Genomic DNA, 17,143 nt, shown 5'->3' with positions numbered 1-17,143 from the left:
ATTTTGTCATGACGGATAACTTAAAGAAATAGTTGAACGATTTTGAAATAGGGCACTTCGCACATTCATTTTCTAATGGAAGGCTTGATGAGATGCTTCATATACAGAATCTACTGCAAATGTGGAGCTATACAACCAGCAGCTAGTTAGTATAGCTCACACCAGGTGTTTCTACAAGGACTGTCTCTCTGTTTCTTCTCTGCTGGTTTTCTGGACACTATTTCAGAGGATAAATTTTGAAAATTTGACAGAGCCATGCAAGCTTCAAGTCCTGTTTCCAGTCTCTGAACTAAGCTAAATGACTGCTAGCCATAGCCTTATAATGTCTGCACAGGTATGAATATCTTCCTATTTCCTAAAAAAAAAAGATTCCTCTAAAATGTTTCTTGTCAGATGTACTTATTAAATTTCATTTAAATACCAGCTTATGAACTTGAGAAAAATAATAAATTCTTGATGCTGAAAATTTTGAGGACATCTGCAGAAAAAGAAACATAATATGCCAGTAACCTCAGCCTCCAAATTCTAAATGAACTGCAGCTGAACAATACCAGAGATCTGTCACAATTTAGAGGCAAACAGGTTGTTTAGAACCTCTGAACGTTATCTTTACTGTTTCTGTCAGTGTCTGTCCGTTCTGCCTTCAAAACCCCTGTGGTCTACGTCAACAGTCTAACAGGGGGGTGGTTGTTACCGTTCTGGAAGAGTCCTGCAGAGACAGAATGGCGAGCAGAGGATATTTGGTTCCTACCCCCCACATGCTCGCAAACATACAAACACACACAGTCACCGCAGAGGCTTTTCCGTTTGATTCCTTGACTCTCCCAGGAGGACGGACCTGCCTCAGGTTAACAGTCCTTCCTCTTGACTTTTCACACAAACGTGTTGTTGTTTGTTAGAGGTAGCCCTTGGGTTTGCTTTCACATGGACTCTTTGGTTTTCACACACCAAGGTGGCAGATTGGCAAGGGAGATATTAGATCTAATCGGAAATCTTCCCGGTTTCTCCTTCTCTCTTTCACATCCTGTGCTTTGACCCTCCTTGAGAACTCACATTTTACTCTTCTCTTTGTATAAAATGCTTTTCCTTCTCTCATCTCTCGAGACAGATTTATCCGCACTCTTCTGCCAGAATCATTATACAGGGAAAGAGTCTGCCAAGCTCCTGTGTTCAGCCAGGCTCCTTCATTGTACCTCGGTTTGATTCGGTGGCAAATTCATGCATGAAATATTCAGTGTTGTAAGGATTTGAGCATTTTCTAATTTCAGGTATTTCTTTATTTAAAATGAAGGTTGGCATACAAGAAGAGATACTGCAGTCTTAGCCCAATTGTTTTATAAAAGCAACATCTGCTTTAGCTATGCTCAAGAAAGAGTGGCATGTGGCCTGGGATATACAACACAGAGTTTGCCATCTGACAGTGTCATGTAGAAGGCAATAATAATGCTGTGAAATCAGTCCATGCATGTCCTGCAGATAAGTTTTTTTCCATTGACGGATGAAGCTGTTACAAAAATACACAGAGCTGTTTGGAAATTTGGACCACTCATCCTCATCCGTAATTGATGAGAGCACTGATGTGAAAATCATCCCTAGCTTGATCGAGAGCCACCAACACACACAATGTTAATAGATTATAGACCTCTAGTATTATCCAAAATGTGAAAACAGAACTTGTAGCAACTCATAAGTTAGGTGGTGAATAATTGAGAATATGATAACCACAGAATATTTCATCTTTTTAAACCAGGGCCCAAGGAAAACACCCCCAAATTGGACATAGTTTATTTTCATACAAGTAAAGATGGTTGTTAAAGAATTTTTATGACTAAAAGTAACTGAAAAGCAGAAAAAATGTGTGTTTTCACATGGAATAGTTTCACTAATGTCAAACCTGCTCCCATAGTGACTGACTTTTAATATGTGTTACAGGTTGCAATTTATTACTGTCAATACTGCTTATTACGACTTATTACCAGCATTCTACAGAAAAACAATAAAGCACCAGGGCAAAACATTTTGGTTGAAATTACCATGAGAGACCAGGAAGCATGGAAATCTGTATTTGCACATGAAACCACCAGGGGAACTCGTCATTACAAGTTTTGTGCTGTGGGATTTTACATTCCAAGATGACAGACTTATTACTGTCCTGTATGTGATTCATGTTTGTTGGAGCGAAAGCAGATGCAGTAAAGAAGCAGGAATGTTGACTTCTGTGCATTTATTTTGGACTAATAAGTTAAAGGTTACTGCCTTGCTTTTCTGTCATGAAGATGTTTCGCAAGACTTCATCAGATTTATCATACGGTATTCCCTGCATGTTCGTATCCTTTCACATGTGCTTTTAATCACGCTGCCTGTAATGTCTCCAGCATCATCTGCAGTTTGTACATTAACCTGTATTTCAGTTTCTATATTATATGCTGCACCTGTGATGGAGGCGATGTATGTGAGCTGCTGTTTCGTGAATCAGTCTCTTTAAATTCCCTCAAGAGAATTTCTTTCTTTTATTTGGGGATAGGGTTATGTTATTTTTTGAAGTCAAGAGTGCTTGTTTTTGCTCAGAAGCTGTTAAGGCCGTTCCATATGTGTGTGTTAAAGCAGACAGGTGTGCTTGTGTGTTTGTGTTGATGGGCCGGCTGTGAGTTCGATATGTGTCTGGGCAAATGGCTGAATACACACACTAACACCTTCTACAATTGAGCAATAAAGCAAAAACAGAAAAGTACTATGTAAGGGCAGTTTATTTGCCATTTGATACAAACTATGATAAAAGTCATTGTAGACGTTTTTGTATTAACATTGGATCACATGACTTCTTGGATGCAAAGGAGGTTGCTCACAGTAACAGATCTTCATTTGACTCAACTCTCCACAGCTTTATGGAGCTTTCCAGCATCTTTTTTATTGTGCTGGTTTGGTGTTTTGGCTCACTCACACCGCTCTCATCAGGGTGTTTACCAGCTTCATGCAGCAGGCAGCAGTTTTCAGCAAAAGACTGCTATAAACCCACTGACATTGCCTACTCAGCACCAAACAGTACACACAATGAGGTTTAGTGACTAGCTGGTGAGCACATGGGAGCATTTAACAACTCGAGAGTCATCTATGTCCCTCAGCAGACCAAAGTCATAGTTAAGAGGTTTCTCTTCAGGACGTAAATGACACATTATGTTTGGTCTTAACTAGAAATGATGACATAAAATTACTTCATTATTAAGAACCAAGATCCCTAGATCTCTATTACCGGAGAGATCCCACATTTTTGTATGCCTTAAAAACTTTTAAAAAATAGTTGTACAGGTGAGATGAACATTAAATAGGGACAAAAATCCAGTCCATTAACACTACATGTTAATCAGCAGTCACTTCATAACCTTTTCCAAGCTACTGTTCTACACCACTAAACTACAGTACACAACAAGCCCTCAAACTTATACGGCCACACAGGTCGTATGTAACGTGTCCCTGAATACGACCCATGAGAGTGTATTTACGTTAGTGCCCCTACGAGAGATAGGAAGGCATTACGGGATTTAATTCGCGAAACGGCTTTTCCCTCACTTTCGCAAGACGGGTTTAGGGTTATGGTTATGGTTATGGTTATGGTTATGGTTGGGTTTAGGGTTAGGGATAGTGTTAGGTCAAAGTTTGTTCATGGTGACGTTTCAGCTGAGACACCGGAGTGTCGATATTTACTCAACCGCTAGAGGTCGCTTAACGTCAAAACATAACACTAGGTTGTAATACGGGCGTGTACAGACGACCTATGTGGTCGTTTTTTCAATGAGGACAGTCTCAAACTACAGATTTCATAACGGCCACATCGTCTGGCAAACTCACCATACACATGAATTAAAAACAACAACAACAGTACTGTGAATTCAGCTTTATATAAAATGATTGCTCTGAGAGGATGTGATAGAGGTTCCTAGTCTCACACAATAGTTTAGATCTCAGTTGGCTGGCGTGTGGTCAATTGTTTGCAGTGTCTAAAAAAGACACATGAGCGTCTTCTTCCTGAAGGAGGCATTGACAGCAGCAGATCAGTTACATTTAAAGATACAGACACTGAAACAAGTGTTATACCGTCAATGAGAAATTAACCGTCTTTGAAGGATTTTGTACAGAAAATTGAAAGACACATTCTTGGAATATGGGACACTTCCATTAGTTCATTGTAAAGGGGCAAAATATGTGACATTTAATGGTGTTTATACTAATTCAGTACTAAATAAAGTGTAAGGATAAATGATATTGAGGCAGGCTGAAGAGACAATATACATACCTCTTTAGCACAGTTCAGTAAATGGAGAACATACACCAAGTGCAATGCAGAAGAGCAGTGCTGGCTGTGGTAACACTTCAAGTTAGAATCCATGCTCTGCTGCCTCTCCCCTCTTTTCAACACTCATCATTGATTGGTCTCTTGAACTGCTTCTCTCTTTGGTGTGTCTGCCAAGTTGTGGTGATGGAACCCACTGTGTGTTGAGGGGGCCACCTGCTTCCAATCTCTGATATGAGACAGTAGGCATCGTCAATGGAAATGTATGTCAGCCACTGACACCAAGGCCATGGTGTTGACACTGTGAGGTTATAAACAGCCTGGAAAAAGCTCAAATCATGTGCTGAGACACTGGAGCCTGCTTTGTAATAGTTACATTTATCCCTGCTTGTGAATACCAGTCTGTCTCACTCTATTAAGCCACGGATTAGGCTTTGCTTTGGTGAAATTGGTGCATGGGCCTGCATGAAATTAAGAGACCACTGGCACATAACTGTGTGAGGACAGAAGCCATCTGGTCCTCACTAAAGAAGTCTGGCTGTTTTCAAAGCACTTCATAGAATAGTGGTTATTGACAGTGTCGAAGACTGGATCCTGTTCTACTGGAGGTTTTAGCGATGTAAGACAGCTTATGACGTCAGCGGATGCTAGGGATTTCTTGGGTTGTTAAGGCTGTGATAGAAGCAATGATAGTAATTGAAACAATCTTCTGACTTTCGAGGAAATGCAAGGAAAAGCAAAGTTTTTGCTGTTCTGTCTTTCAATTATGTGCATACACAAACTCGCCACCAAAGTCAAAGGAGAATTTATCATTAAAAGAAATGATGTGTACCGATAAAAGTGGAGTGGATGGTGTTATTACCAGCCTTTCAATATGAGGAGCTTTGCAGAAAGCTTCATGGTTGTTCCTGTTGCAAATCACATTTTCCTCACATGGGAATCCTCTGTCTTCATATGATCGTGAAAGCTTAATCCCCAGGACCTTGGGGTCTCTCCCATGGGCTCGATTCTCACCTCCGTCACTGAGCTCATGTCTGGATTGGTTTCCTTTCCTATTAAATGAAACACACCTGTCTGTGTGTACGTCCACACATGTAAAACCCTGTACATAGATGTGTGTTTTAAGTTGTGTCTATCTGTGTTTTAATGGGACAGAGCTGAAGACTGAAGGAGTTCAGAAACTTTGATGTTTGATTCTGTTTGAAAAAATATTGAGTTATAGCACTTACACCTTAGAATCTCCATTACATGCTGCATGTAATGATAGAATAGAATAGAATAGAATAGAATAGAATAGAATAGAATATTCTTTATTGTCATTATACAATACAGTGTATAATGAGATTGCAGAGCTTATCCTTTTCAGTCCCAGGAAATTATCTAATACAACACAATTTATCTGAGACTGAATTAAAGTTTATCATAGACTGAGGAATGGTATTGAGTATCTCTTTGTACTGGATTGCATTTAGAGGGACTGTGGTGAATTAAACAGTTGGAGGGGAAAGATGCTGACGTGGCTATCTGGATTTAAAACCCTCAGGTCTCCTGTGTTTTGGCACAGAAGGAGGAGAGATCCTGTTTACAACAAATGCTAGACATGTGCTGTTTTTGTCATCTTAATTGTTTTTATCCTCAGAGGCCTGTACAGAAGTGCTGTTGCTAAAACTGTGTAGTGTATGCTCTTATGTCCAGTTTAAGAGTAAGGGTCTGGATTTAAACATTCAGTGTAAAAATGTAAAAAAAACCAAAAAAAAAACATTAAGAGTGGTCAAAGGAACATTTTATAAATAACTGTCATCTAACAATGTTTGAAGGTAGCTCAACAATATTACCACCTTTAAAAAAATGATCTGGTAATTTCCTCTCTTGATATTAGATTAGAAAGTTTTTATTGTCCCAATTTGGGCAAACTGATACCGAATATGTCCTTTATGGCTTCTCAGTCAGTGTTCCCCTCTCTTCCACTGCTTCCACTAACCTTTGTCCGTAATATCATACTTCCCTGCAAATTTGTTCAGGTTTAATTTTACTTGTGCAGCCCTGAACCTGAAAAAAGAATCGGTGAAATGATATGTCTCTTAAAATTGAAAAGAACTATATTCTCTTTTAGATTTCTGGAAGTAATTAAGATCAGAGATTAATTCAAGTCAAAATATCCTGATGTGATTACAATAAAAAAACTTACTTAAAAATGAATACATCTAGTTACTTATCTTCCAGAAGATTTTCCATGCGTTTGCTTCTATTGCAGAGCTGCAGATCAATTATGAGAATTTTGTTTTGACTCCAGAGCAACATGAGCCTCTTTTACTTCAGTCTTCCACAGTTCTTTATCTGCAAGAATAGGTTTTGGGGCAGTTGTTTGAAGTTCCAAACTAAATTATTGTCAATAAATGAGGTCTTAACACAGTTTAATCATGTATGTTAGACACCAACCTAAAAGCCCGGTTAAGAGATTAAATGGCTTAGATGTGCCAGAAGTGTGCAGCAGACAGTAATACATTTAAGATATGATTGGAACCATATGGCTGATGGTGGGTCTTGTTGCTTGTTTTGGTCTTGTTTCAAAGGTCTCTTTAACCTAAATTTAGTTACTGGCCACTATGGTGTTGAAGTTTGTGAGGTGTGGATGTCATAATGTTTCTTGTTTGATAAGAACTGCATTGCAGACGGTACAATTACCTCTGCCAGGTTGGTCGCTGCTTTGTCTGGCAGGTCTCATGCTCTTCTTATTAGTGGTTACTGTTCACTAAAATCTATGCTGACTTCGGCTTCAGAGATGGTGAAATACCTCTACAACTGGCTGAACTTAATTATTGAGTGATCAGGACTTTTCTCCCTCTACACTTTCTTTGGACACTCAGAAGTATACAAGAGAAAAAAAATAGTTTAAAAAAGTTACTTAAAGTGATCACTAATGGCACCAATTAGTTAAAAAATTCAGTTAAAATATACTGATGGTTCTGACAGAATACGTCAGACCATCCAGAAATAGATTCAAGCTTTGCTGAACCACTTATTGTCAGTCATGAAAAAACAGTCCTGATCAGCGGAAAAATCAGAATGAAAGAAAGAAGACTGAATTCAATTCAAGTGCTTATTGGCATGATGGACAGACTTGTTAGATAAAACATTTCCTCTGGGTCTAAATCAAAGGCCAGATGGCTTATTCTTTAAGCCAAAGCTGCTGTACTAAATGTACAATATCATACTATTTTTTTCCACTTATAATGTTACTGGTGCCACTTTTAGTACATTTTTTATAACTAAAAGCAGGCTACTGTTGAACATTGAAGTCTTGTGAGTAATAGTGATTGAATGATAAAGAATTAAATCAGGAGCTCCTTAATGTAAGCAAAGAAACTGTGTCGTCACAAACATCTGTGCCTGTTCAGGTGGATATACAGTGCCTTGTGAAAGTATTCGGCCCCCTTGAACTTTTCAACCTTTCGCCACATTTCAGGCTTCAAACATAAAGATATAACATTTTAATTTTTTGTCAAGAATCAACAACAAGTGGGACACAATCGTGAAGTGGAACGAAATTTATTGGATATTTTGAACTTTTTTAACAAATAAAAACCTGAAAAGTGGGGCGTGCAATATTATCCGGCCCCCTTGCATTAATACTTTGTAGCGCCACCTTTTGCTGCAATTACAGCTGCAAGTCACTTGGGGTATGTCTCAGTATGTATCAGTTTTGCACATCGAGAGACTGAAATTCTTGCCCATTCTTCCTTGCAAAACAGCTCGAGCTCAGTGAGGTTGGATGGAGAGCGTTTGTGAACAGCAGTCTTCAGCTCTGCCCACAGATTCTCGATTGGATTCAGGTCTGGACTTTGATTTGGCCATTCTAACACCTGGATACGTTTATTTGTGAACCATTTCATTGTAGATTTGGCTTTATGTTTTGGATCATTGTCCAGTTGGAAGATAAATCTCCGTCCCAGTCTCAGGTCTTTTGCAGACTCCAACAGGTTTTCTTCCAGAATGGTCCTGTATTTGGCTCCATTCATCTTCCCATCAATTTGAACCATCTTCCCTGTCCCTGCTGAAGAAAAGCAGGCCCAAACCATGAGGCTGCCACCACCATGTTTGACAGTGGGGATGGTGTGTTCAGGGTGATGAGCTGTGTTGCTTTTACGCCAAACATATGGTTTTGCATTGTGGCCAAAAAGTTCGATTTTGGTTTCATCTGACCAGAGCACCTTCTTCATAGGCGTCAGTTTAGGGGGGGACGGTGGGGATGTGTCCCCCCCACGTTTTGTCAGGGGTCATTTTGTCTCCACCACATTCAAATTCTTCACATGTAAGCCGTTGTACACCCAGTTTTTTTCAGCAGTATAGAAAATTCCGACGCTCCTAAACGCACCATCCGCACTCGACCGAGAGTTGCACAGACATGCAGCACACCTTCGTGAGGTTAAAAAAAAACGTGCAGATGCTAAATTTGCGCCCGTGCCAAGTGGAAGCTCCGACCAGAGGCGTGCAGGGGCAAAATTTTGGCCTCGGAGAATTAGTACTATAGCGGCCCACAGACCCCTTTACCCGTATGTACCGATAGCTCAACAGGTTGAGCCTCCACTTTTGGTACGGTGGTTGTGAGTTTGAGCCCAGCTTTGGCATTTTGCCGCCGTTCTTCGACATTTTCTCAAAGTGCTGTCTTACCAACGACACAGAAGCATATGAGAAAAGCAGGCGGGCCGCACCAATGCTAAACGTTGATCTCAAGTAGAGGGCCACAAAATGTCGTCCCACGGGCCGCAGTTGGCCCGCGAGTTTGAGACCCATGATTTAAAGCATTATTATTATTATTATTATTATTTTATGACTGGAGCGGCCCAACAATAAAGCGGCCCACCGGGGATATCCCCGGTGTTCCCAATTACCCAGCACGCCACCCAGGGTGTGCATTTCCATCTGACAATGGCTGTGGTCTCCATCCCCCCCACTTTTAAAAACAAACTGACGCCCTTGACCTTCTTCCACATGTTTGGTGTGTCTCCCAGGTGGCTTGTGGCAATCTTTAAACGGGACTTTTTATGGATATCTTTGAGAAATGGCTTTCTTCTTGCCACTCTTCCATAAAGGCCAGATTTGTGCAGTGTACGACTGATTGTTGTCCTATGGACAGACTCTCCCACCTCAGCTGTAGATCTCTGCAGTTCATCCAGAGTGATCATGGGCCTCTTGGCTGCATCTCTGATCAGTCTTCTCCTTGTTCGAGGTGAAAGTTTAGAGGGACGGCCGGGTCTTGGTAGATTTGCAGTGGTCTGATACTCCTTCCATTTCAATATGATTGCTTGCACAGTGCTCCTTGAGATGTTTAAAGCTTGGGAAATCTTTTTGTATCCAAATCCGGCTTTAAACTTCTCCACAACAGTATCTGGGACCTGCCTGGTGTGTTCCTTGGTCTTCATGATGCTCTCTGTGTCATGACTCCCGTCCTGCCTTGCTGGCTACAGACTCCTTTTTAACCTTTATGGGGGTTTCCTTGCTGATGTCATGCCATGTTTTTTGGGCTCTGCCGTTGCCATGTGTTTCTGTGTTGTTTTGTACCGGTTCTCTCTCACCCTCATTAATCAGGTCAGAGTGGCTTCAGCAGCAGCTGGAGCCACTCAGGTGATTGGCCACGTAGCCTGGACTGAGCAGCTGACTCCACTCCGTCATCATCTCACCCTGACAGTTAAAAGCCGGTCGCCACATCCACTCTTCGCCGGATTGTTGTTCAAACTACTCACAGTTAGTGACACGCCAGCCAAACCAAGTTGTCTCAGAAATTGGATTCTGAAGGTTAGTTGTTGTTCTGCATAAAACCGTGTGTAACTCTGCCTTTCCTTGCTTCTCTAGTCCTAACTGCTCGGAACCCACGCACTACCGGTCTGAACCACCGCCAAGAGGATACCCCCGCCAGGACCAAGCCCAGAACCCCCGCTAGACCCACAGCCAAGAGATTACCACAGCCGAGACCAAATCCAGAGCCCAGCGCAACCCACTGCCACAAGGTTACAACGGTCCGCAGTCAGAACCGCCGCCAAGACCGTACCACAGCCAAGACCAGGTCCCGAACCCCAACCCGATCCACCGCCAACAAGAATCCCGACACAGAACCCCAGTCCAAGACCTAGACCGGGAGGTCCAGCATCCGCCAAGACAGTACCACAGCCAAGACCAGGTCCCGAACCCCAACCCGATCCATCGCCAACAAGAATCCCAACACATCACCCCAGTCCAAGACCTAGACCGGGAGGTCCAGCAATCCCTCTCCAGAATCATCCTTCTCCCTCACAATAAAACCTTTAAATCACCACCACTCCATCCCAGTTCTTTCACCGTTTCCACCCTCCTCACTACAGACCTGACAGAACAATCCGGCCCTGAAAATGGAAACGGAGAACATGGGTCCAGACGAACCTTCCCCTTCCCAGGTTCTGCACGCAGTTTCCATCCATGGTCAACTATTGGGGCAACACAGCAAGACCTTAAGGGAGCTAGTAGAAGCAGGAAATCAGGTAACCACCCAGCTTCATTCCCTTTCCGACCAAATGACCCAGGTAGCAACCGCTCCTTCTGTTTTAGACCAGCATAGCCAAGCCCTCCACGATCTGGGGGTTTCGAGCCGTCTTCTGACCGAGCAGATGGGAAGTATGACAGCCCAGCTGCACCAGATTACCACCGTTCTGGCTCAACTCTCCAGTCCACAACCACCACCGGTCCCCCACCGACTCAACCACCACCGAGCCCTGAACCTATCGCCACGCCCCGGACCATTTTTCCGGAACCCAAGATGCCTATCCCCGAGCGCTACGCTGGGAATCAAGGAGCCTGCGGTGACTTCCTTATGCAGGTTTCCCTAGTTTTTAGCGCACAGCCACAGACCTTTCGTACCGATGAGCAAAAGATCTCCTATACCCTGGGCTTATTGACAGGAGCAGCGCTTCGGTGGGGATCAGCGGTTTGGCAAAATAAGAGACCAGCCTGTGCTTCATATGCCGCCTTCACGGAGGAAATGAAGCGCGCCTTTGACCACCCGGTGCGCGGAGCGGACGCCATGAAGAGGCTGGGAAGCCTCAGCCAAGGCGGACAAAGTGTTGCAGATTACGCGGTGGAGTTCCGGACATTAGCAGCCGCTGTGGACTGGAACGATTCAGCCCTACGGTTCCAGTTTCTCAGAGGATTGAGCGAGGAACTAAAAGACGAGTTGGCTCACCGAGACGAAATCGAGGATTTAGATTCACTCATAGACAAGGCAATCATCTTGGATAACCGTCTGCGAGAAAGAAGAAGAGAGAAGAGGCATACGAACCCACAGGTGTCTCGCTTTTCCCCCCCAGTCCACCCACGCCCGGGTCCTCGGTCCCGCGACTCCGGCTCCACAGTGCCGTCCCTTCCTCCTCCACGTGGGAATCTCTCTGTTCCGGTTACTCCAACGTCAGGAGAGGAGCCCATGCAGCTGGGTCGGGCTCGCATATCCCCGGAGGAACGAGCAGAACGTCTGAAGAGAGGAGCCTGCTTTTACTGTGGAGAACGGGGACACCTAGTGGCCACATGCCCATCCAGGCCGGGAAACGTCACGGCTCACCTCGGTCTGGGGGGGTCCGGGTGAGCCAAACATCTCTCTCCCCTTTTTTGACTCATCTCCAGGTACCTGCGTCTATATGCTGGAAGTCGCACCGGTCCACAGTAGGGGCTCTGGTGGACTCTGGAGCCGAGGGCAATTTTATTGATGAAACTCTGGTCAGTCAACTTTCGTTACCTATTGAACCTATAAAACCACCTTTATGTGCCTTGTCTCTCAATGGTCGCCGTTTAGCCCAGGTGAGTGCCCAAACTGTCCCAGTCACCCTCAGAACCTCAGGCAATCACGTTGAATCACTCATATTTTTTGTACTTTCCGATTTAAATTCGCCTATTGTCCTGGGCTATCCATGGTTGAGACTTCATAATCCCCAAGTAGACTGGCAGCTAGGGAAAATTTTGACTTGGAGTTCAGACTGTCATGCCAAGTGTCTAGTATCCGCCCAAAACCCAGGGGATTCGGAAACAAAACCGCGGTCGTTACCTCCCGATTTGACCAACGTTCCCACAGAATACCACGATTTGGCTTCCGTTTTCGATAAAGACCGAGCCGTGTCTCTGCCTCCACATAGGCCGTACGACTGCGCCATAGATCTATTTGAGGGAGCCCCCCTTCCTAGAGGTCGATTGTATAACCTCTCAAAACCAGAAAGAGCTGCCATGGAAACATACATCAAAGAATCGCTAGCAGCCGGTCTGATCCGTCCGTCCACATCTCCAGTCGGGGCTGGAACCTTTTTTGTGGGAAAAAAGGACGGCGGACTCAGACCATGCGTGGACTACAAAAGATTAAATGAAATCACCGTTCGGAACAAATACTCCCTTCCTCTCATAGACTCAGCCTTTACTCCCTTACACGGCGCCTCGATCTTTTCAAAATTAGACCTCAGAAAAGCTTATCATCTGGTGCGGATACGGGAGGGGGATGAGTGGAAGACGGCCTTTAACACTCCTTTGGGGCATTTTGAGTATTGTGTCATGCCTTTCGGTTTGACCAATGCCCCGGCCGTCTTCCAGCATCTCGTCAATGACGTCCTGAGGGACTTCCTGGACCGGTTCGTTTTCGTCTACCTCGACGACATCCTGATCTTCTCCCGCGGCCTGGAGGAGCACCGACGGCACGTGAGGATGGTTCTCGGGCGTCTGCTCGAGAACCGTCTTTTCGTCAAAGCTGAAAAGTGCGTTTTTCATGCAGTATCGGTGTCCTTCCTGGGTTACATCATTGCCGCGGGAGAGGTCAGGATGGACCCAGCCAAGGTAGCGGCGGTGGTTGAGTGGCCGGAGCCCGGGGACCGCAAACAGCTTCAGCGGTTCCTGGGTTTTGCCAACTTCTACCGCCGCTTCATTCGCAACTACAGTCAGATCGCTTCCCCCTTAACCGCACTCACGTCCGCCGCTATTCCGTTTGTCTGGACACCTGCCGCTAAGCATGCCTTTGTCACGCTAAAATCTCTGTTTGTCTCTTCCCCAGTTCTCATTCAACCAGACCCGACCAAACAATTCATTGTGGAGGTCGACGCTTCGGACGCCGGAGTGGGAGCGGTGCTATCTCAGCGTGCCGGCGGGGATGGGAAGCTTCATCCATGCGCCTTCTTCTCACGTAAACTGTCACAGGCCGAGAGGAACTATGATGTCGGTAATCGGGAGTTGTTAGCAGTCAAATTGGCGCTGGAGGAGTGGCGTCACTGGCTGGAGGGAGCGGAGCTCCCCTTTCTGGTTTGGACTGATCATAAGAACCTCCAATACCTGCAGACCGCCAAACGACTAAACCCTAGACAGGCCAGGTGGTCACTATTCTTTGATCGATTCCAGTTTACATTAGCCTATCGTCCTGGGTCACGCAATGGCAAACCCGATGCCTTGTCCCGTATCTTCTCTAACGATGCCTCTCCTAAGATCCCGGAGCCCATCCTGTCCCCGTGCCACCTGGCCTGTCTTAATTGGAATATAGAATCAGTAGTGAAACGAGCTCAACAGAACCAAGTATTCCCCGAAGCGGGTCCCCCAGGAACTCTGTTCGTCCCCGAATCTGTCCGCTCGGAGGTTCTACAGTGGGTTCACTCCAGCCAGTTCGCCTGCCACCCAGGGGAGTTTAGGACTTTATCAAATCTCCGGCGGCGGTTCTGGTGGCCTTCCATGGCTGGGGATTGTCGAGACTTTGTCGCTGCCTGCTCTGTCTGCGCCCAAAATAAGACGTCCACACAGCCGGCCGTGGGTCATCTCCATCCTCTGAAAATCCCAAGACGACCATGGTCACATATAGCCCTTGACTTCGTCACCGGGTTGCCTCAGTCACAAGGTCAGTCTGTTATACTATCTATCATAGATCGATTCTCAAAGTTCGCTCATCTGATTCCCTTGCCTAAACTTCCCTCTGCCATAGAAACGGCCGATCTGCTCGTCCACCATGTCTTTCGGGCTCATGGTCTGCCAAGGGATATAGTTTCGGACCGGGGTCCGCAGTTCACGTCGGCTGTCTGGAAAGCCTTTTGTACTGCACTCGGGGTCAAGGTTAGTTTGTCCTCGGGGTTTCACCCACAGAGTAATGGCCAGACAGAGAGGTTGAACCAGTCCATGGAGGCCGCCCTTAGATGCACATCCTCCAAGAACCCAGGCTCTTGGAGCAAGCAACTCCCCTGGGTGGAGTATGCGCATAACACCCTTCCCAGCGCCGCTACTGGTCTCTCCCCCTTCCAGTGCTTGTACGGTTACCAACCACCTGTGTTCCCGGCCCTGGAGGAGACAATTGAGGTGCCATCAGTCAGGGCCCATCTCCGCCGGTGCGCACGCACATGGCGACGTGCACGTGCCGCTCTCCTCCGATCGTCGCGTCGCACTCAGGATCAGGCCAACCGACATCGGTCCGAGGCGCCGACCTACTCCATTGGCCAACGGGTCTGGTTGAAGACCCAACACCTTCCCCTCCGTGCATCCCCCAAAAAACTCTCTCCTCGTTTTGTTGGTCCATTTACAATCTCCAAGATCGTTAATCCAGTCGCTGTCCGGTTGGATCTTCCACGTTCCATGAGGGTCCATCCCACGTTTCATGTCTCGCAGCTAAAACCGGTTCAGGAAGCCCCGCTGGCCCCTCCCGTGTCCGCTCCTCCGCCCCCGCGTATGCTAGACGGCGACCCCGTATATACGGTCTCCCGCCTTTTGGATGTTCGCCGCCGGGGTCGGGGCCTGCAATACCTGGTGGACTGGGAGGGGTATGGACCTGAGGAGCGCCTGTGGGTTCCCAAGGCCCGGATTTTGGACCCGGATCTCATTCGCGATTTCCATCGCACCCATCCTGACAAGCCCCGAAGGGCGCCGAGAGTCGCCCATTGAGGGGGGGGTTCTGTCATGACTCCCGTCCTGCCTTGCTGGCTACAGACTCCTTTTTAACCTTTATGGGGGTTTCCTTGCTGATGTCATGCCATGTTTTTTGGGCTCTGCCGTTGCCATGTGTTTCTGTGTTGTTTTGTACCGGTTCTCTCTCACCCTCATTAATCAGGTCAGAGTGGCTTCAGCAGCAGCTGGAGCCACTCAGGTGATTGGCCACGTAGCCTGGACTGAGCAGCTGACTCCACTCCGTCATCATCTCACCCTGACAGTTAAAAGCCGGTCGCCACATCCACTCTTCGCCGGATTGTTGTTCAAACTACTCACAGTTAGTGACACGCCAGCCAAACCAAGTTGTCTCAGAAATTGGATTCTGAAGGTTAGTTGTTGTTCTGCATAAAACCGTGTGTAACTCTGCCTTTCCTTGCTTCTCTAGTCCTAACTGCTCGGAACCCACGCACTACCGGTCTGAACCACCGCCAAGAGGATACCCCCGCCAGGACCAAGCCCAGAACCCCCGCTAGACCCACAGCCAAGAGATTACCACAGCCGAGACCAAATCCAGAGCCCAGCGCAACCCACTGCCACAAGGTTACAACGGTCCGCAGTCAGAACCGCCGCCAAGACCGTACCACAGCCAAGACCAGGTCCCGAACCCCAACCCGATCCACCGCCAACAAGAATCCCGACACAGAACCCCAGTCCAAGACCTAGACCGGGAGGTCCAGCATCCGCCAAGACAGTACCACAGCCAAGACCAGGTCCCGAACCCCAACCCGATCCATCGCCAACAAGAATCCCAACACATCACCCCAGTCCAAGACCTAGACCGGGAGGTCCAGCAATCCCTCTCCAGAATCATCCTTCTCCCTCACAATAAAACCTTTAAATCACCACCACTCCATCCCAGTTCTTTCACCGTTTCCACCCTCCTCACTACAGACCTGACACTCTGCACTTTAAACAGAACCCTGAGACTATCACAGAGCAGGTGCGTTTATACGGAGACTTGATTACACACAGGTGGGTTCTATTTATCATCATCAGTTATTTAGGACAACATTAGATCATTCAGAGATCCTCACTGAACTTCTGGAGTGAGTTTGCTGCTCTGAAAGTAAAGGGGCCGAATAATATTGCACGCCCCACTTTTCAGGTTTTTATTTGTTAAAAAAGTATAAAATATCCAATAAATTTCATTCCACTTCACGATTGTGTCCCAATTGTTGTTGATTCTTGACAAAAAATTAAAATTTTATATCTTTATGTTTGAAGCCTGAAATGTGGCGAAAGGTTGAAAAGTTCAAGGGGGCCGAATACTTTCACAAGGCACTGTACAAAGGTCTGTTTAAAAAAAAGAAAAAAATCTACTGTAGGACTGAATATTTACTTGTCATTTGTTTTATTGCTGTTTTTATGGGGGTGATATGATGATGCAGTGGTTAACACCTTCTCCAACTTCCTTCCTCAGTCCAAAGACATGCATGCTAAGGTCATTGGTGACTGTAAATTTTCCAGATTTGTGAGTGTAAGCATGCATGGTTGTCCGTGTATTGGTTTTAGCCCTATGATGAACTGGCAACCTGTCCAGGCTGTGCCATGCATCTAGCCCGGTAGAGCTCCAGTCCCCCACCAACATTTACAGGATAAAGCAGGACTAGCTAGTAAATGGATGGATGGATGGATGGATGGATGGATGGATGGATGGATGGATGGATAGATGGATAGATGGATGGATGGGTGCCTTCTTTATGGTCCGTGTTCCTCCTCTTCCTGTTTTCATTCCTCAAGTCCACCATCAACTGTGTGGATTTATGAATCATGTGCCAAGATAAAACCGTGAAGGTTGGTCTGACAGGAAGAGTCCAAGTGCTACATGCTCGGCATAGCTGTCAGAGGAAGAAGCTCATTAGAGCCCTATAATGGCTGCCATATGGTGGAGAGGTTTTT

General features: G+C 45.8%; 1 protein-coding gene across 1 annotated transcript in view; it reads left to right on the top strand.

The window, feature by feature from the left end:
* The window catches only part of megf6 (multiple EGF like domains 6), a 70,541-nt gene that overhangs the window by 2,557 nt on the left and 50,841 nt on the right, over positions 1–17,143 (top strand). The gene's annotated exons all lie outside the window — the stretch shown is intronic.

The sequence above is a fragment of the Acanthochromis polyacanthus genome, chromosome 13 (genome assembly GCF_021347895.1).
Source record: "Acanthochromis polyacanthus isolate Apoly-LR-REF ecotype Palm Island chromosome 13, KAUST_Apoly_ChrSc, whole genome shotgun sequence".
NCBI classification, from domain to species: domain Eukaryota; kingdom Metazoa; phylum Chordata; class Actinopteri; family Pomacentridae; genus Acanthochromis; species Acanthochromis polyacanthus.
Note: the sequence above shows the minus strand (reverse complement) of the source record. Positions and strands in the feature narration are given on the sequence as shown.